The sequence below is a fragment of the Rana temporaria genome, chromosome 3 (genome assembly GCF_905171775.1).
Source record: "Rana temporaria chromosome 3, aRanTem1.1, whole genome shotgun sequence".
Taxonomy (NCBI): domain Eukaryota; kingdom Metazoa; phylum Chordata; class Amphibia; order Anura; family Ranidae; genus Rana; species Rana temporaria.
In genome coordinates this window covers 449,009,702-449,031,820 of record NC_053491.1, presented here as the reverse complement: position 1 = coordinate 449,031,820, position 22,119 = coordinate 449,009,702, and the positions used below count along the sequence as shown (strand labels likewise).

General features: G+C 41.2%; 1 protein-coding gene across 1 annotated transcript in view; it reads right to left on the bottom strand.

Annotated features, from left to right (window-relative positions):
- LOC120930554 (zinc finger protein 91-like) overlaps nucleotides 1-22,119 on the bottom strand; it is a 34,541-nt gene that overhangs the window by 5,612 nt on the left and 6,810 nt on the right. The gene's annotated exons all lie outside the window — the stretch shown is intronic.

The following is a 22,119-nucleotide window of genomic DNA, read 5'->3' as shown; positions in this document are numbered from 1 at the left end:
TGGAGCGTTTTCCAGCAGAAATGCTCCTAACTTGCTTCTACAAGCTAGGAAAAAGTTTCCATGCACACTGGGCTTAAAAAAAATCTGTTCTCTTGGCAGTAAAATCGCTCATATAGAGCATTTCTGTACAAAGTTTAGATTTAATTTTTAGTTTTGGAGATTTTTACGTTTTTTTCTGCCAGTACCGTATATACTCGAGTATAAGTTTTTCAGCACATTTTTTTGTGCTGAAAATGCCCCCTTGGCTTATACTCGAGTCACCTTTTTGCGCCTGATCTCCTCGGACTTTGGGGATCCGGTACCGGTACCTGGTAAACTTTGCACACATGTAGCACCACTCTTCCTCTACAAGTGTGCAAAATTTGTTGTCTGGGGGACTTACGGCTGGGGAGCACCGATTTTTCAATGCCGGGCACCCCTTCCATAGACTCCCATGTTAAACGTCAGTCTAGTCATGGACACAGTGAGGCATGGGCATAGTGAGGCATGGGCACAGTGAGGCATGGACACAGTGAGGCATGGACACAGTGAGGCATTTGCACAGTGAGGCATGGGCACAGTGAGGCATGGGCACAGTGAGACATGCACATGGACACAGTGAGGCATGCACATGGACACAGTGAGGCAAAGTGAGGCACAATGAGGCATGCAGATGAACACCCTAGGCTTATACTCGAGTCAATAAGTTTTCCCAATTTTTTGTGGTAAAATTAGGTGCCTCAGCTTATATTCGGGTCAGCTTATACTCGAGTATATATGGTAAGCTCCAATCAGAAACATGAACCAGAAGGGTTTTTTTTTTCCTGCCTCTCAGGCTCCATGCACACTGGGCTTTAAAAATGCCTGTTCTCTCTGGATTAAAATGCGCTCATATAGAGCATTTTTTTTTCAAAGTTTAGACGAGTTTAGGGGAGTTTTACATTTTTTCTGCCTCCAAGCTCCAATCAGAAATGCGAATGAGGAGGGTTTTTTTTCTGCCTAAACGTTAAACTCAAAATATGCCTCTAAATGTCCTAATGTACATGGACACATAGGATATGTGTAGAAGCATAGTAGAAGCAGCGCTTTTTAAAAAATAAAAAACGTTGCTTCTACAGGAGTTTTGTGTTCTGCCTGTAGAAACAACTCAATGTTATCCTTTGTGTCCATACACATTAGCACGTTTACAGGCATATTTTTTATAACAATGTTTAGAGGCTGAAAAAAAAACCCTTCTCATTCGTGTTTTCTGATTGGAGCTCACTGGCAGAAAAAAATTAAAACTCTCCTAAACTCGTCTAAACTTTGTACAAAAAATGCTTTATATGGAAGTTTTTTTCTCCAAAAAGAACAGACATTTTTAAGCCCAGTGTGCATGGAACCAAACACCTTTTTTTAGCTTTTTTTCAAAATAATCTATGTACAGCAAAAAGGCTAATGCTCCTAACTTCTAAAAGCTTCTAAATGCTCCTAAAAGCTACTAAAATGCTACTAGAAGCTGGCACAAAAATGATATTTTCAGCATTTTTCATACAGCATTTTTCTGCCATTATTTTTAGCTTATAGTATGCATGGAGTCTAAATGTTTTTCACACATAATTTGTAATCTTAGAGAGTTAATCAGAGTAGATCTTAGAAAAATATATATATCTCATGACATCATGACTACAGTATACTTGTTATGGCCATATCTGTTTCCCAGAAGAATTCCATTTTGTGAGAGACACTTTCATTCAGATTGAATTGTATCTAAACCCCAAATTGTATATTTTGCTGCTAACAAGTCTTTCATGTAATTCTTGCATTCATTTTTTCAGGCTATTCTTTTATGGGAATTTTAGTTCCTGAACAACTGGGGGGCCATCGTTTTGAGACCCCCACCTTAGATTGTGTACTTTTGGACTATTGCACACATTCCCCTCTGCTCATCTCCATAATACATGCATTATAAGAGCAATAATGAAAAATTTAAAAACAAAAGCAAAACAAATATTTTGCTGGACAGAATATATTATAATAATGCCCAAAAATATAGAAAAAGAAACCTAGTGATACCTATATATACACCAGATCAGTACATGAGAATAAAACTCCTCAGCAGGGCCACAGAGACCAATAAAAAGTCACACAGACTTTCATCCTACCTCCCCTATTAAAAAATTTAATTCTCCGGAGATACATCTTAAACACTAAATATCAAACCAATAACCAAATTCAAATGCAATTGATGAACAATGGTAATGTACACAATTAGTGCAACATTTGCTTGAAAATAAAATAAAATAAGTCTGTAACACATTCAAGCTGAAATACATTTGTCAAAGTAACAAGACATGTGAACGAGTAAATTAATTGCACCAACAAACAATGTATAGATACCTGGAATAGTGTAGTATAGTTAGAGATATCTCAGCAGCTCCCTCTTCTCCTGACCAATCTGTAATACTTGTAACTCACTGAGATCTACCTCATCTTATATACAGTTTACCACCACTCACCAACATGAAGTGATATTAGATTTCTATTTGCTAATAGGTTTAATTTACTTTAGTAAAGGCATGTTTATTACTTCTTATTGAACAGTGCAACTATCCTTTGTTTTCATTGATCATCCCAGTCATTAGCATTTCAATACTGGGAGGGGATAAACAGCATCAGGAAGGATCCTTAAACTAAACAGTATGATAATTGGCTCAATAGATACCAACAACAAATAAAACAATGAATTCATTATTACTGGAAATGCTTTAACACATACTTTCTGGTCTTTTCCAAAGATAGTTCATTGTTCTATCTAATCACTTTTACATAAGATAGATATGACTTCTTGAAGAAAAAAAAACATTCAGATATACTGTAGGAAAGAGGGGGGGTTTTCCTCGCGCTAGGAGAATGAATATAAATGAATTTCAAATGGATAAGTGAATAAATAAATAGTGAGTAATTCCAGCAGCAACGCTAAACATGTGATATACACGCAAAAAGTAAAAAGAAAAAAGATGAGTTGCGCTAGGAGTCGCAACTTAATGCGAAAATAATATAAATAAATAAATGCATAAATGAATAAATGAATAAAGTGCTAGTGCAAAAAATAGCAAAAAAAAGGGGATGATGCCCAAACAGTCATGGGAAAAACCTTTCGGGGTAATTACAACAATCTGCTATTTGGGACCAAACGCTTAAAAAACTTTGTTAGTCCATTAGAATTGCATACTAATCAATTGTTAGGCAGTCCAAAATGAGAGGGGAAATCAACAGCAGAACCCCAAAACATATGAATGTCCAAATAGATGGGCAAAAAACAGTTGCAGAGTAATAAAATGATCCAAATATTGAACAGCCTCTGGTCTCTGGTCAGAAGAAACATATATTCCCACCGAGAGGTAAGTAAGGGTGTGCTCTTACCAGATCCACGATCATAAAAAGCGTGTCGATCCACTCAGGTCATGGAGAAAACTCGGTCACAGCTGACAGGCAGAATATCCTCTCCAATGTGTTTAACGGCTCCACGTCCATCCGGCGAACCAGGGGAAGAAATAGGCTCAGAATGTGAAGTACCGTCAAATATTTATTAAAAATTGTGCAACATATACACAGCGGTACATATAATTTAAAATTGCCGGCTAAACAAGCAAACAGATACAAATAAAAAACGTGTGCCCGTGCATCCGGGGTCACGTAAAACGCAATGACGTTCGGTGCGTGGCTCCGCCCTGATCGATTTCACCACAGATGGCGTTGTCAAAGGTGCCCTTTGACAACGCCATCTGTGGTGAAATCGATCCGGGCAGAGCCACGCACCGAACGTCATTGCGTTTTACGTGACCCCGGATGCACGGGCACACGTTTTTTATTTGTATCTGTTTGCTTGTTTAGCCGGCAATTTTAAATTATATGTACCGCTGTGTATATGTTGCACAATTTTTAATAAATATTTGACGGTACTTCACATTCTGAGCCTATTTCTTCCCCTGGTTCGCCGGATGGACGTGGAGCCGTTAAACACATTGGAGAGGATATTCTGCCTGTCAGCTGTGACCGAGTTTTCTCCATGACCTGAGTGGATCGACACGCTTTTTATGATCGTGGATCTGGTAAGAGCACACCCTTACTTACCTCTCGGTGGGAATATATGTTTCTTCTGACCAGAGACCAGAGGCTGTTCAATATTTGGATCATTTTATTACTCTGCAACTGTTTTTTGCCCATCTATTTGGACATTCATATGTTTTGGGGTTCTGCTGTTGATTTCCCCTCTCATTTTGGACTGCCTAACAATTGATTAGTATGCAATTCTAATGGACTAACAAAGTTTTTTAAGCGTTTGGTCCCAAATAGCAGATTGTTGTAATTACCCCGAAAGGTTTTTCCCATGACTGTTTGGGCATCATCCCCTTTTTTTTGCTATTTTTTGCACTAGCACTTTATTCATTTATTCATTTATGCATTTATTTATTTATATTATTTTCGCATTAAGTTGCGACTCCTAGCGCAACTCATCTTTTTTCCAGATATACTGTAGGACCCATCCTGACCCCTATTCAGTTGCCCTATGTGAAATGTGGAGAAATAATAGATTTAGTATGGTAAGACATGGAGAAAAACCTTTGTTGAAAACAACACAGAGCTTACTATTGCAAACCTGAAGAATCACTTGTCTGGTCATTTTGCCAACCCTCTGGATTAAGTCACTTTCCTATAATATATAACCTATCATAAAAATCAGAATTCCTAATCTGTATATCTACAGATTTTTTTTTTATATACGGTTAATTATTTAAATATTTTCTTAACCACTAGCCGACCACCCAACGTTGTTACATGTCGGCTATTTGAAGAGGAATATTGTTCTTATGGCAGCACCTAGCTGCCATAACCCGGTATCCTCTTCTTCAGCAGGTGGTCGGCTTTCAGATAAAAGTGGTCTCTGCAGCGGATTCGCTGCAAGAACACTTTTATCTGTGGGGGAGAGGGGTCCCCACCCGCCGTGGTTCGGTGGTCTCCATCGCTTACAAGACCTGTCCGTAGCATTCTTCCCCCGTTTGGCTGGCTGCCGAGTAATGGGAAGATGGCCCCCACTCGGCTCCATAGCATTGATTGGCAGAAGCAACGTCAAAAATCACTTCCACCCAATGCTTTTAACGTTTCATTTTTTTTTCAATTACATTTTTTTATTGCATTTTAGTGCATTTTAGATGTGACCCCACATCTCATATTTAAGAGGTTCTGTCGTGCTTTTTTCTATTACAAGGGATGTGCAAATTTGAATTCTGACATGTTGGGCATCAATTTACTCGGCGTAACACTATCTTTCACAATATAAAGAAAATTGGGCTAACTTTACTGTTGGCTTATTTTTTAATAAAAAAAGTGTATTTTTCTCCAAAAAAGTGCGCTTGTAAGACCGCTGCACAAACACGGTGTGACAGAAAGTATTGCAACAACCATCATTTTATTCTCTAGGGTGTTAGAAAAAAATATATATATAGGCCCGGATTCACATACCTTGGCGCATAGTTCTGCCGGTGTAGCGTATCGAAAATAGCGCGGAGTGGCGAGCACAGTATTCACAAAGCACTTGCTCCCTAATCTACGCTGGGTTCCCTCGGCATAACTCGTCGTAAGTGGCAGTGGGCGTGAGCCATGCAAATGAGGCATGACCCCATGTAAATGATGGGCCGAGCACCATCAATATACGAATAACAATCGGCGCATGCGCCGTCCCATGGACGCTTCCCAGTGCGCATGCTCAGAATCACGTCGTAACAACTGCCTAAGTTACGTCGAATCACTGCCTACGACTTGAACGTAACCTACGACTAGCCCTATTCACGTACTACGTAAACTACGGAAAAAACTACGGCTGTATTTCCTGGTGCAGCCATTTGCTGACTTACACCTGCTTTATGAGGCTTAACTTTACACCGGACTTACGTAAACCGTGTATATTAATGCGCCGGGCGCAAGTACGTTCGTGAATCGGTGTATCTCACTCATTTGCATATTCGAATCGTAAATCAATAGGAGCGCCCCTTGCGGCCAGCGTAAATATGTGCCCACGATATGACGGCGTAGGAAGCTTACGTCAGTCGGATGAAGCCTATTTTCAGGCATATCTTGCTTTCAGAGTCAGGCGCATAGATACAACGGCACATATAAGCACTTACGCGGCGTGTCTCAAGATACGTCGGTGTAAGTGCTCTGTGAATCCGGGCCATAATGTTTGGGGTTTTAACTTGTAAACACCAAGTCTGAAAAATAGGCCCAGTCCTTAAAGGGGTTGTAAACTCTCCTTTTTTTTTTTTTTAAATAACAAACATGTCATACTTACCTACACTGTGCAGTTTGTTTTGCACAGAGTGGCCCAGATCTTCTGGGGTCCTCCAGCGACGCTGTCAGCTCCTCCCCGCATCGAGAGTTCACCTTGGGAGAAACGCTCCCATTGGTGGACCCCGTGCGAGCATGCTCCTGAGTCCTGCTTCTGCGTGTTTTCACACAGAGCAGCAGGACTCTGCCTCACCCCCTGGCGCCCGCGTCATTGGATTTGATTGACAGCAGCGGGAGCCAATGTCTGCGCTGCTATCAACCTATCCAATCAAGAGCTGGGACCTCATGCAGAGAGGGAAAGCGCATCTCCACCAAGAGAATGAAGTGGCTCAGATAAGTTAAACACGGAGCCTGTCACTGCCAGAAGTTTTTGTACCTTAATGCATACCATGCATTAAGGTAAAAAAACACAAGGTTTACAACCATTTTAAGTGGTTAAAACAAAAAAATCACTTAATATCTCCCAAAGTGCATCTGTGCAAAAAAGTCCAAAAAAGTCCAAAACCCAAATCCCAGTTCTCAATCAAAAGGCTGAGACAGCGTGATCCAACACTTCTCAAGCCCCATACACACTATCAGTTTTCTTGCAGGTTTTTCTCTTCAGGTTTACCAAAACTATGTAGTGTGAGGGCCTGCCTGATTGCATACGAGTTGAAACTCTTAAGGTTTGACCTCATATTAGATGGTTTTGGTAAACCTGAAGAGAAAAACCTGCAGGAAAACTGATAGGCCCGGATTCACAAAGCACTTACACCGATGTATCTACAGATATGCCGCGTAAGTGTAAATATGCCACGTCGTATCTATGCGCCAGACTCTGAAAACAAGATACGCCTGAAAATAGGCTTCATCTGACCGACGTAACTTTCCTTTGCCGGCGTATCATGGGTGCATATTTACGCTGGACGTAGGTGGCGCTCCCATTGATTTCCTATTCACATATGCTAATGAGGGAGATACGTCGATTCACGAACGTACTTGCGCCCGGCGCATAATATACGCGATTTACGTAAGTCGTACGCCCGGCATAAAGTTATTCCCCATATATGAGGCGCAACTCATGCAAACGTATGGACCAGGGAACACAGCCGTCATATTTTACATCGTTTACGTAATACGTGAATAGGGCTGGGCGTAGGTTACGTTCACATCATAGGCAGTGATCCGTCGTATTTTAGGGAGACGTTCCGACGTGATTCTGAGCATGCGCACTGGGGTACGTCCCCGGGACGGCGCATGCGCCCTTAGTTTTAAGTACTTGTATGGCACTCGGCCCATCATTTGTATGGGGTCACGCCTCATTAGCATGGCTCACGCCCACTTTCACTTACGACGACTTATGCCGAGGGAACCCAGTGCAGTTTGGGAGGCAAGTGCTTTGTGAATTTGGTGCTTGCCTCTCTGCGCGGCATCGGCGTAGTGTATATTAGATACGGTACGCTGGCATAAATATGCGCCGATGTATGGGAATCCGGGCCATAGTGTGTTATTTGGCTTAAGTTTCAGATGGCTAATGTGCTCCTTTCATCAGAAAAGTTCTAAAGTGACTCACCAACAGTTGTGGCTGTTAAAATTATAATCCAGCAATTGCACAGAATTAAATATTTGCAATATTTCTACTCCGTGGACTCCAACTTCTCAACCTGATAGTATCTCCTCCAACTCATGTGGATAATCTGTTTCCAAGTCTGCAATAGCGTGATGTTGTATCTCTCTCCACTCTCTGATTTCAATCTTTCCACCTGTCAGTATTTCACCCACAAAGGTATTTCAACCACCGACAATTAAGGGGAAGAAGAAAGGAAAACTTCAATAGCGTAATCCTGTTTTACAACTTGTAATATTTATTAAAAACTGTTGAAAATACACTCACATTTCCTAAGGCTATTTTCACACTGAGGCACTTTACAGGCGTAAATAGCTCCTGCAAAGCACCTGTAAAGCGCCTCTTCTGTCACTCCAGTGTGAAAATCCGAGTGCTTTAAAAAACAATCCTGCAAGCAGTATCTTTGAGGCACTTTAGGAGCACCCTAAAGATACTAGCCAGTGGCCAAAAAGCATCGCTAAAATTACAGTAAAGTTGCCGATGCCCCCACCACCTCAACGTAAATGTGCCCTTAGTGTCTCCCCGATACTAGAGAACAATCATGTGTTATTAATAATGTAATCCTCTGCTCCTAGATATGTTCCAAAACCCGCTCCGTGAGGAAGTAAATACAACAAAACTAGCAGAGCGGAGTGTAGGACGCATTTTTAGAGATCAGGCTCTCGTGTTTTGGAACATAGCCAGGAACAGATGATCGCATTATTAATAACATGCGATTATTACCTAGTGTCGGGTAGACACTTAAGAAATGTGAGTGTATTTTCAACAGTTTTTAATAAATGTTACAAGTTTTAAAACAAGATTACGCTATGGAAGTTTTCCTTTCTCCTTCCCCTTTATTGTCGGTGGTTCATTGTGGGTGAAATACTGACAGGTGGAGAGATTTAAATCAGAGAGTGGAGAGAGATACAACATCACGCTATTGCAAACTTGGAAACAGATCATCCACATGGGTTGGAGGAGATACTAACAGGCTGAGAAGTTGGAGTCCACGGAGTAGAAATAATCCAAATATTTAATTCTGTGCAGTTGCTGGTTTATAATTTCACCAGCCACAAATGGTGAGGTTGGTGAGTCACTTTAGAACTTTTTTGATGAAAGGAGCACATTAGCCATCTGAATCTAATGCTGCGTACACACAATCGTTTTTCGGCATGAAAAAAAATAAGTTTTTCCAACTTCATCATTAAAAACGATGTTGCCCACTAAAATGCTACTAGAAACTGGAACAAAAAAGATATTATCAGCATTTTTCATCCAGCATTTTTCTTCCATTTTTTAGCTTATAGTGTGCATGGAGCCTAAATGTTTTTCACACATAATTTGTAATCTTAGAGAGTTAATCAGAGTATATCTTAGAAAAATATATATATCTCATGACATTATGACTACAATATACTTGTTGTGGCCAGAACTGTTTCCCAGAAGAATTCTATTTTGTGAGAGACAAACTAAATAATAAAAAAGCATAATTTTATCTACAATTTCTGTTTCACTTTCATTCAGATTAAAGTGTATCTAAACCCCAGTATATTTTGCTGCTAACAAGTCTTTCATGTAATTCTTGCATTCCTTTTTTCCAGGCTATTTTTTTATGGGAATCGTTGTTCCTGAACAACTGGGGGCCATAGTTTTGAGACCCCACCCTAGATTATGTACTTTTGGACTATTGCACACATTCCCCTCTGCTCATCTCCATAATACATGCATTATAAGGGCAATAATGAAAAATGTAAAAACAAAAGCAAAACAAATATTTTGCTGGACAGAATTTATTATAATAATCCCCAAAAATCTAGAAAAAGAAACCTAGTGATACCTATATATACACCAGATCAGTACATGAGAATAAAACTCCTCAGCAGGGCCACAGAGAGCAATAAAAAGTCACACAGACTTTCATCCTACCTCCCCTATTAAAAAATTAAATTCTCCGGAGATACATCTTGAACACTAAATATCAAACCAATAACCAATAACCAAATTCAAATGCAAATGATGAACAAGGTTAATGTACACAATTAGTGCAACATTTGCTTGAAAATAAAATAAAATAAGTCTGTAACACATTCAAGCTGAAATACATTTGTCAAAGTTACAAGACATGTGAACAAGTAAATTAATTTCACCATCAAACAATGTATAGATACCTGGAATAGTGTAGTATAGTTAGAGATATCTCAGCAGCTCCCTCTTCTCCTGATCAGTCTGTAATATTAGTAACTCACTGAGCTCTACCTCATCTTATATACAGTTTACCACCACTCACCAACATGAAGTGATATTAGATTTGCTAATAGGTTTAATTTACCTAACTAAAGGCATGTTTATTACTTCTTATTGAACAGTGCAACTATCCTTTGCTTTCATTGATCATCCCAGTCATTAGCATTTCAATACTGGGAGAGGATAAACAGTATCAGGAAGGATCCTTAAACTAAACAGTATGATAATTGGCTCAATAGATACCAACAACAAATAAAACAATGATTTCATTATTACTGGAAATGCTTAACACATACCTTCTGGTCTTTTCCAAAGATAGATTATTGTTCTATCTAAACACTTTTACGTAACATAGATATGACTCCTTGTAGTAAATAAAAACATTCAGACATACTGTAGGACCCATCCTGACCCCTATTCAGTTGCCCTATGTGAAATGTGGATAAATAATAGATTTAGTATGGTAACACATGGAGAAAAACCTTTGTTGAAAACAACACAGAGCTTACTATTGCAAACCTGAAGAATCACTTGTCATTTTGCTAACCCTCTGGATTAAGTCACTTTCCTATAATATATAACCTATCATAAAGATCAGAATTGCTAATCTGTATATCTACAGTTTTTTTTTTTATATACGGTTAATTATTTAAATATTTTCTTAACCACTAGCCGACCACCCAACGTCGTTACATGTCGGCTATTTGAAGAGGAATATTATTGTTATGGCAGCACCTAGCTGTCAAAACTCGGTATCCTCTTCTTCAGCAGGCGGTCGGCTTTCAGATAAAAGTGGTCTCTGCAGCGGATTCGCTGCAAGAACACTTTTATCTGTGGGGGAGAGGGGTCCCCACCCACCGTGGTTCGGTGGTCTCCGTCGCTTACAAGACCTGTCGGTAGCAACAAAGCCAATAGCATCCTTCCTCCGTTTGGCTGGCTGCCGAGTAATGGGAAGATGGCCCCCACTTGGCTCCATAGCATTGACTGGCAGAAGCAACGTCAAACGTCACTTCCACCCAATGCTTTTAACGTTGTTTTATTTTTTTCCAATAAAATTTTTTTATTGCATTTTAGTGTAAATATGAGATTTGAGGTCTTTTTGACCCCACATCTCATATTTAAGAGGTTCTGTCATGCTTTTTTCTATTACAAGGGATGCGCAATTTTGAAGTCTGACATGTTGGGCATCAATTTACTCGGCGTAACATTATCTTTCACAATATAAAAAAAATTGGGCTAACTTTAATGTTGGCTTTTTTTAAATTAAAAAACTTTTGTTTTTCCCCAAAAAGGTGCGCTTGTAAGACCACTGCACAAATACGGTGTGACAGAAAGTATTGCAACAACCATCATTTTATTCTCTAGGGTGTTAGAAAAAAATATATATATATAATGTTTGGTGTTTCTAAGTAATTTTCTTGCAAACAAAACTGATTTTAACTTGTAAACACCAAGTCTGAAAATCAGGCACAGTCCTTTAACCACTTAAGGACCGGACCAATATGCTGCTAAATGACCCAAGGGGTTTTTACAATTCGGCACTGCATCGCTTTAACAGACAATTGCGCAGTCGTGCGACGTGGCTTCCAAACAAAATTGGCATCCTTTTTTCCCCACAAATAGAGCTTTCTTTTGGTGGTATTTGATCACCTCTGCGGTTTTTATTTTTTGCGCTATAAACAAAAATAGAGCGTCAATTTTGAAAAAAATGCAATATTTTTTACTTTTTGCTGTAATAAATATCCCCCAAAAACATATATAAAAAAAATTTCCTCAGTTTAGGCCGATACGTATTCTTCTACCTATTTTTGGTAAAAAAAATCGCAATAAGCGTTTATCGATTGGTTTGCGCAAAATGTATAGCGTTTACAAAATAGGGGATAGTTTTATTATTTTTTTTTTTTTACTACTAATGGTACTAATCAGTGATTTTTTTCATGACTGCGACATTATGGCTGGACACTTCGGACAATTTTGACACATTTTTGGGACCATTGTAATTTTCACAGCAAAAAATGCATTTAAATTGCATTGTTTATTGTGAAAATGACAGTTGCAGTTTGGGAGTTAACCACAGGGGGCGCTGTAGGAGTTAGGGTTCACCTAGTGTGTGTTTACAACTGTAGGGGGGTGTGGCTGTAGGACTGACGTCATCGATCGAGTCTCCCTATAAAAGGGATCACTCGATCGATGCACCTGCCACAGTGAAGCACGGGGAAGGCGTGTTTACATACGGCTCTCCCCATTCTTCAGCTCCGGGGAGCGATTGCGACGGAGCGCCTATGAATGAATAGCCACGCCATCATCCCGGATTGCTCCCCGTGGGAATCCGACCGACCCACGTCTAGGCAGGGACGTACAGGTATGCCAATGTGCCTGTACGTGCCATTCTGCCGACGTATATCTACATGCGGCAGTCGGGAAGTGGTTAAAGGGGTTGTAAACTCAATTTTTTTAAATAACAAACATGTCATACTTACCTCCACTGTGCAGTTTGTTTTGCACAGAGTGGCCCCCGATCATCCTCTTCTGGGGTCCTCCAGCAGCGCTGGTAGCTCCTTCCCGCACCGAGTGTTCACCTCGGGAGATACGATCCCCTTGGTGGACCCCTGTGCGAGCATGCTCCTGAGTCCTGCTTCTGCGTGTTTTCACACAGAGCAGCGGGACACGGCCTCTCCCCCTGGTGCCCGCGTCATTGGATTTGATTGACAGCAGTGGGAGCCAATGTCTGCGCTGCTATCATTATATCCAATCAAGAGCCAGGACCTCATGCAGAGAGGGAGAGTGCGCATCCGCCATGAGAATGAAGGGGTTCAGATAAGTTAAACGGGGGGCCTGTCACTGCCAGAAGTTTTTTTTTACCTTAATGCATACCATACATTAAGGTAAAACACCACAAGGGTTTACAACCACTTTAAGTGGTTAAAACAAAAAAATCACTTAAAATCTCCCAAAGTGCATCTGTGCAAAAAAGTCTAAAAAAATCCAAAACCCAAATCCCAGTTCTCAAGCAAAAGGCTGAGACAGCGTGATCCAACACTTCTTAAGCCCCAAACACACTTTCAGTTTTCTTGTGGGTTTTTCTCTTCAGGTTTACCAAAACCATATAGTGCAAGGGCCTGCCTGATTGCATACGAATTGAAACTCTTATGCCCTGTACACACGATCGGTCCGTCCGATGAGAACGGTCTGATGGATTTTTCCATCAGTTAACCAATGAAGCTGACTGATGGTCAGTCGTGCCTACACACCATCGGTTAAAAAAACGATCATGTCAGAACGCGGTGACGGAAAACACAAAGACGTGCTGAAAAAAATGAAGTTAAATGCTTCCAAGCATGCGTCGACTTGATTCTGAGCACGTGTGGATTTTTAACCAATGGACGTGCCTACAAACGATCGTTTTTTTTCTATCGGTTAAATTTAAAACAAGTTTAATTTTTTTTAACCGATGGATAAATAACCAATGGCGCCCACACACGATCAGTTTAGTCTGATGAAAACGGTCCATCAGACCGTTCTCATCGGTTTGACCGATCGTGTGTACGCGGCCTTAAGGTTTGACCTCATATTAGATGGTTTTGGTAAACCTGAAGAGAAAAACCTGCAGGAAAACTGATAGTGTGTATGGGGCTTTAGATTCAGATGGCTAATGTGCTCCTTTCATCAGAAAAGTTCTAAAGTGACTCACCAACAGTTGTGGCTGGTAAAATTATAATCCAGCAATTGCACAGAATTAAATATTTGGATTATTCCTACTCGGTGGACTCCAACTTCTCAACCTGTTAGTATCTCCTCCAACCCATGTGGATGATCCGTTTCCAAGTCTGCAATAGCGTGATGTTGTATCTCTCTCCACTCTCTGATTTCAATCTTTCCACTTGTCAGTATTTCACCCACAATGAACCACCGACAATTAAGGGGAAGAAGAAAGGAAAACTTCAAAAGCCTAATCTTGTTTTACAACATGTAATATTTATTAAAAACTGTTGAAAATACACTCACATTTCCTAAGACTACTTTCACACTAAGGCACTTTACAGGCGTTTAAGCGCTAAAAATAGCTCCTGCAAAGCGTCTCTTCTGTCTCTCCAGTGTGAAAATCCGAGTGCTTTCACACTGGAGTGGTGCACTTGCAACGCGTTAAAAAACAATCATGCAAGCAGTATCTTTGGGGTGCTTTAGGACCACCCCAGAGATACTAGCCAGTGGCCAAAAGCATTGCTAAAATGACAGTAAATGTGTTGATCCCCCCAGCACCTCAACGTGAATGTGCCCTTAGTGTCTACCCGACACTAGGGAACAATCATGTGTTATTAATAATGTGATCATTATTTTAAGGTCATCCATGCTCGGTCCCTTTTTGACAATGTCATGAAGGGCTTAGTCATTATCACATAAAGCGCAGGCATGCAAAGTTTTGAGAAACCTGATGCAACTATCAAGCAACTTTGAATAACAATATCATAAAAAAGGGAGCCCCCCCCAGGTAAATAACAACCCCCAGGATCAGTGCCAGTTTCTGCAATAACAATCTCCAGCTTTGCTGTCAGTTTCCTCAATAAAAATCGCCAGCATTGGTGTCAGTAGCAACAATAATAACCCCCCACATCGGTGCAGATTTCTAGAATAAAAACTTCAGCATCTGTACCAGTGTACATAATAATGACCCTCAGCACTGGTGTCAGTTTCTGCACTAAAAACTCCCAGCATTTGGTGTCATTTTCTGCAATAATTGCCCCCAGCATAGATGGGAGGATATCAGGTTAGACACTTCCCTAGGAAGTCCCTAGGAACAGTAATGGATAATGGCCAACAGGCCCTCTTACCAGACCTGGTGAAACCGCAACTGGATGTTTGCTCACTCTGGGTTGCCTGGGGTGACTCTAGTCAGTAGTGTAGCATGCCTGTACCCTGGCAGCGGCTCAGTCTTTCTCCCTCTCTGGTCGTGCGGGTACAGCGGGGCTCCCTCTCTGGTAGTGTGGGTACAGCTGGGCTCTCTCTGGTGGTGCGGGTACAGTGTGACTCCCTCTCTGGTTGATGCGGGTACAGAGTGGCTCTCTCTCTGGTTGGTGCGGGTACAGCATGGCTCTCTGGTTGGTGCGGGTACAGCGTGGCTCTCTGGTTGGTGTGGGTACAGCGTGGCTCTCTGGTTGGTGTGGGTACAGCGTGGCTCTCTGGTTGGTGCGGGTACAGAGTGGCTCTCAGGTTGGTGTGGGTACAGCGTAGCTCTCTGGTTGGTGCGGGTACAGCGTGACTCTCTGGTTGGTGCGGGTACAGCGTGGCTCTCTGGTGGTGAGGGCACACCGTGGCTCGCTCTCTGGCTTCCCCCAGCATGAGCACAGTATTCTCTTTTTTCCTCTTGTAACCCCCCCCAGCAGAGTGCTTGCATGCTGGGGGCTTTAGCATGGTGTCTGTGGACACGCTGGGGCCGCCACTCTTAAGGGACTACATTTTCCATGATGCCCCCAGTCCCCAGAATCTTCTGATTGGCCCTCTGCTGTGGTCAATCATGGTGAGGAAAGCAATGAGCAAGGCGGTGGCACGGCAAATCCAATTAGAGCCGCTCTCTCTCTCTTGACAGAGAGGGGGAGGGGGCGATCGGGGGAGATATACAGTACAGCCAGCCCGCGGCTCTCCTCTCCCTGTCACAGCAACGCTGCTCCATTTACCGGAGAACTCGGCAGCGGCACTGTGACAGGGAGAGGAGAGCGGTGGGCTGGCTGTGCTGTATATCTCCCCTGATCGCCCCCCCCTCCCCCTCTCTGTCAGCTGGAGCTAGAAGAGAGAGTGGCACTAATTGGATTCGCCGTGCCGCCACCTTGCGTCCTGCCCACTGTTTTTCTCCCCGGGGATCATGGCACTGATTTCTAGATGGGCAAGCGCCCTCCCTTGCCCTATGGAGTAGACGCCCATGCTGCCGGGGTCCTGGATACTTATAAGACAGCTCAGTGCAGTATGAAAACTCCTCCTACAAACTTTACTAGTTTGTGTTTCTAAAACTATTGTATTTCCATGTTCTGTGTAATGTGGGAGACCAAATGTTGTGAATGCAAGGCTCCTGTCTTTATAAGAAACTGCTGCTTCTAAACTCAATCAATTGATGTAAAGCTTAGGCATCACTTAATTTCGAATTAGTTTGTATTTTAGTGAATGAGTGAGTGAGTGAGTGAAAAACTTATATAGCGCAACACATGTGAACTGAATCGCCTCTGGGCGCTGTATCCATTCTGTGAGTGCAACCCCTTGACCTCAGAAGAGATGGGTTTAAATCTTTCTCCTGAAGGCCAAGTGGTCCGACTCCAATCGAGTGGTGGCGGGCAGAGTGTTCCACAGTCGAGGTCCCTGGACTGCAAACCTTCGATCTCCTTTGGACTTGTATCTGGCTTTGGGTATCTGGACAAGGTTCTGATTGGTGGATCGTAGAATAGCATTGGGGTTGTGGTCTTTTATTTTTTCGCATAGATATTGGGGGGCGTTTCCATGAATGCACTTATGCATTAGACAGAGTGCCTTGAAAGTGATTCTGTCTTTTACTGGCAACCAGTGAAGGGATCTCAGTGAAGGTGAGATTGATTCCCATGTTTTTTTGCCAGTCACTAGTCGAGCGGCCGTATTTTGAACGACTTGCAGATGAGTGATTTGGTATTTGGGGAGTCCGAGATAGAGGGCATTTGCATAGTCCAGTCTGGAATTGATAATTGTTCCCACCACGACTGCAACGTCTTCTTTCAGAATAAAGGGGGTGAGTCTGCGTAGTAGGCGCGGCAGATGGTGCGATACGCTGACTACTGACCCTATTTGTGCATCCATTGTCATGTTGGTGTCAAAAATGACTCTGAGACTTTTGACTTTGGCGCTGGGGGTGATGGATTGACCCAGAATGGGCGGGGGCGTCCATGTCATTGCGGGATGATTTTTTACGGTTGGCGTGAAACAGAAGAAGTTCTGTTTTTTGAACCGTTGAGTTTAAGATAACTCTTTGTCATCCAGTTTTCTATTAAAGAAAGGCATTTCTCTAGTCCAAGAGAATGATCCTTTTTGTTGCATATGCGAAAATACAATTGTGTATCATCTGCATAAGAGTGATAAAGTAACTTCTGGTTACTGATGATTTCAAAAAGAGGGCGGAGATAAATATTGAACAGAACCGGCGACAAAGGGGAACCCTGAGGGACTCCACATGATACCGTCCGTTTTTCAGAAGTAAAAGGCCCCAATTTCACTTTTTGTGATCGGTTTTCCAAGAAGGAGGAGAACCAAGCTAAATCACATTCCGTGACTCTGGCTACTTCAACTAGCCGAGTCAGAAGTAGTCCATGCTCTACAGTGTCGAAGGCAGTGCTTAGGTCCAACAGTACCAGGAGACAGGATTCTCCTTCGTCTGCGGCCTCTAGAACGTCATCCCATATTTTGAGCAGCGCTGTTTCTGTTCCGTGACCAGGACGAAAACCCGATTGAAATGGATCGAGTAATTTATGAGCGTCTAAATGATGTTGTAGCTGTTGTACAACTTCTTTCTCCACTATCTTGGAGAAGACATTTAGGGCTGTTATGGGTCGACGGTTGTTTGGATCTTTGGGGTTGAGGGTGTTTTTTTTTAGAATCGGTTTGATTATACCATGTTTCAGCAAGGTGGGCACCGTTGAATGATTGGTTTAAGAGCTGCAAGATAGCTGGTGCCAAAATATCGGCACACTCTTTCAGCAGTTTGGTTGGGATGATATCATTAGAGACAGCATACTGTTATAATCTCACTGGTATAATCCCTGCCAGATAAACTTCTATAGACATAAAAGGATCAGCAAAGCACAGCCTTTGTGCAGCACTAATAAAGAAGGAGCATCTACCTGTCTAATGTGTTATTATGGTTGACCCATATAGTATATTATTAGAATGTATGCAATAAAAAGAGGTATTTAAAACATTAAAATAAAATTGGCATTATATAGAAATGGGGTGTACATATTACCCTGTGAAGATTTACCCATCCCATATTTCTTCTTGGACCGTATTTGAGGGTTAGATGTATATTGTTTAGGGTTAAAGAGAGTATTCTACTCTCCGCACTGTGGTTTTTGTTTATTTTGTATTATGGAAAATATAACTATAAAATGGTGGATCGCACAAAGGTTAGGGAGGCTCTAAGGCCCTGTACACACGATCAGTCCAAACTGATAAAAACGGACTGAAGTTCAGTTTCATCGGTTAACCGATGAAGCTGACTGATGGTCTGATGTGCCTACACACCATCAGTTCAAAAACCGTTCAAGTCCAAAGCGGTGACGTAAAACACATTGACGTGCAGAGAAAAATTAAGTTCAATGCTTCCAAGCATGCGCCGACTTGATTCTTAGCATGCCCGGGTTTGAAACCGATTCTTTTGCGTACTTACCATCGGTTTTGACCTATCGGTCAGGCGTCCATCGGTCCAATTTTAAAGCAAGTTCTCTGTTTCTGGATTGAAGGACAACAGACCGATGGGGCCTACACACGGTCGGTTTGGACTGATGAAACTGAACTTCAGGCCGTTTTCATCAGTTTGGACTGATTGTGTGTACAGGGCCTTACATTTCCAGAGCATCCAAGAGATATAGTTACATAGTTAGTTACCACAAAAAAATAAACAAAATAAAAAACACAGTACAATCCCATACACCCAACTTCATACCCACAGTTGATCCAGAGGAAGGCAAAAAAAAACAGCAGAGCATGATCCAATTTGCTACAGCAGGGGAAAAAATTCCTTCCTGATCCCCCGAGAGGCAATCGGATTTACCCTGGATCAACTTTACCTACAAATCTTAGTACTCAGTTATTTTATGTACATTTAGGAAAGTATCCAGGCCTTTCTTAAAGCAATCTACTGAGCTGGCCAGAACCACCTCTGGAGGGAGTCTGTTCCACATTTTCACAGCTCTTACTGTGAAAAAACCTTTCCATATTTGGAGGTGAAATCTCTTTTCCTCTAGACGTAAAGAGTGCCCCCTTGTCCTCAGTGTTGACCGTAAAGTGAATAACTCAACACCAAGTCCACTGTATGGACCTCTTATATATTTGTACATGTTGATCATATCCCCCCTAATTCTCCTCTTCTCAAGAGTGAATAAATTCAGTTCCTCTAATCTTTCCTCATAGCTGAGCTCCTCCATGCCTCTTATCAGTTTGGTTGCCCTTCTCTGCACTTTCTCCAGTTCCCCGATATCCTTTTTGAGAACTGGTGCCCAAAACTGAACTGCATATTACAGATGAGGTCTTACTAATGATTTGTACAGGGGCAAAATTATATCTCTGTCTCTGGAGTCCATACCTCTCTTAATACAAGAAAGGACTTTGCTCGCTTTGGAAACCGCAGCTTGGCATTGCATGTTATTATTGAGCTTATGATCTACCAAGACCCCCAGATCCTTCTCCACTACAGATCCCCCCAGTTGTACTCCCCCTAGCATGTATGATGCATGCATATTCTTATTCCCTAAGTGCATAACTTTATATTTATCACATATATATATATAACATAGAGGATCCACTTGTAACTGAAATATCACTATTGTGACTAACAATATAACTCGTACTAACATTTCCCCTTTAGCTTGGAATATAGTGGGGAAGAGTTAAAATATTCAGTCCAAGATAAATTACATGGATCAAAAATACAATCTTTTTATGCTAATCTAATACTGAAATTATTATTCACATTTAAATTGATGAAACCAGCCTCCTGTTGGAGATGCCCTAGTGCTCCGGCAGGCTTTGTGCTTATCTTTTGGGAGTGTCCACAGATTCAGGATTATTGGCAAGAGGTGACTCAATTTCTTTATAGGTTGACCACCTATCCCCCCGAAAGTCAGCATTTGTCTCCTTGGACTGGTGGATTCACTAGCGTTTGCTAGACTGACACATAATCTACTGGGTATTCTGCTATTTTATCCCAGGAAGGTTAAAGGAACTCAAATTGAAGTCAGCTAGGACCCCAACCTTGTCCCCCTGGATGCAATTTGTTAGTTATGTGGTATCCCTCTACAAAGCAACATATTTATGCCGAGGATGTCCCAATATATGACAAGATTTGGCACCTGTGGACTTCCTGAGTATCTACTTGTTTTTTTGGTGAACTGAGGTCTATACTTGAGAAGCATGGGCAGTAGCACAGGCTTGGATACTAGTGTAATAGCATTTGAAAACTGTTATTCTTGTAATATCATGTTTTGATGAACAGGAGGGAGAATGTTTCTTCCAGGTAATGTTAATCCTTGCCATCCTTGCCTTGGCAGTAATGATTTGTACAGATACACTTTTTATTTTTTAGACACATTTTGAGTACATCTACAGAATTTAAACATCTTTTTTTATATATTTGCAACTTAGTCATCCCCTTAAGCTTTATTAAGCAAAACCAATTATTTTCATGGCATTCTCAACATTCTGTGTGTAAAGTAAAAAGAGATATATTAACTGCCTTCTGACCAAATAACACAGATATACGGCAGCAAGGCAGCTCTTCTGGATCCCGTACTAGCCACTTGATCCAGCTTTTTTGGGTAGGGGGTGTGCACACTCTGCTGTGATTAGACACAGCAGATGCCGATCAGCGGGTGTCGGCCAATGGATGACCACCGGCACCCGCCAATCTTCTGGAAGACACAAAGTACAAAACTCTGTCAATGTAAAGAAGGTAGAGTTTTGTCCTGGCAGTGGGGAAATTATGGATTTTTATTTTCCTGCAAAAAAAAAGAATAAAATCCATAATTTCCCTTAGTAAAATCAGCACACAGTTTATACCATAACACTGGCTAGGCATACATTTAACACTGATCACTGTATTAGTGTCACTGCTTCTCAAAAAGTGTCAGTGTCAGAATGTCCGCTGCAATATCGCAGTCCCGCTATAAGTCGCTGATCACCAGCATTACTAGTAGAAAGAAAATTAAAATGAGAATTACGGTATATATCCCAAAGTTTGCAGATGCTATAACTATTGCACAAACCAATCGATATACACTTATTGGGAATTTTTACCAAAAATATATAGCAGAATATATATTGGTCTAAATATATGAATACATTTTACTTTTATTTTTATGGATATGTTTTATAGCAGAAAGTGCAAATATTGTCAGTCTTTTTTTGTTTATAGCACAAATAATAAAGAAAAATGCAATGGTGATCAAATACCACCAAAAGAAAGCTCTAATTGTTGGGGGAAAAAATAAAAAAAATATTTTATTGGTCTAAATTTATGAAGATTTTTTTGTTGTTGTATATGTTTTATAGCAGAACATACAAATATATATATATTTTTTTAATTGTCAGACTTTTTTTGTATAGCACAAAGAATAAAAAAAAACACAGTGGTGATCAAATACCACCAAAAGAAAGCTCTATTTGTGGGGAAAAAGATGAAAATTTTATTTGGGTACATCGCTGCATGACAGCTCAATTGTCAGGTATAGTTTAGCAGTGCCGTATCGCAAAAAATGGCCTGGTCATTAAAGTGTTTGTAAACCCCATTCAAGTAAGTTGAACTAAGTACAAATATCAGTAGTGTTTACGTGTCTCTCTCTCTAAAGCTCTAAGGGGTTGGTTTACTAAAGGCAAATCCACTTTGCACTACAAGTACACTGCAAGTGCACTTGGAAGTGCAGTTGCTGTAGATCTGAGGGGAAGATCTGAAATGAGAGGAAGCTCTGTTGATTTTATCATCCAATCATGTACAAGCAAAAATGCTGTTTTTTTATTTTCCTTGTATGCCCTCCTCAAATCTACAGTGATTGCACTTCCCATAGGAGTTGATTTACTAAAGACAAATCCACTGTGCACTACAAGTGCAGTTGGAAGTGCAGTCACTAAAGAACTGAGGGGACATGCAAGGAAAATAAAAAACAGCATTTTTGCTTGGATTAGATGATAGAAAACGGCAGAGTTTCCCCTCATTTAAGATATACTGCAACTGCACTTCCAAATACACTTGCAGTCAGTGC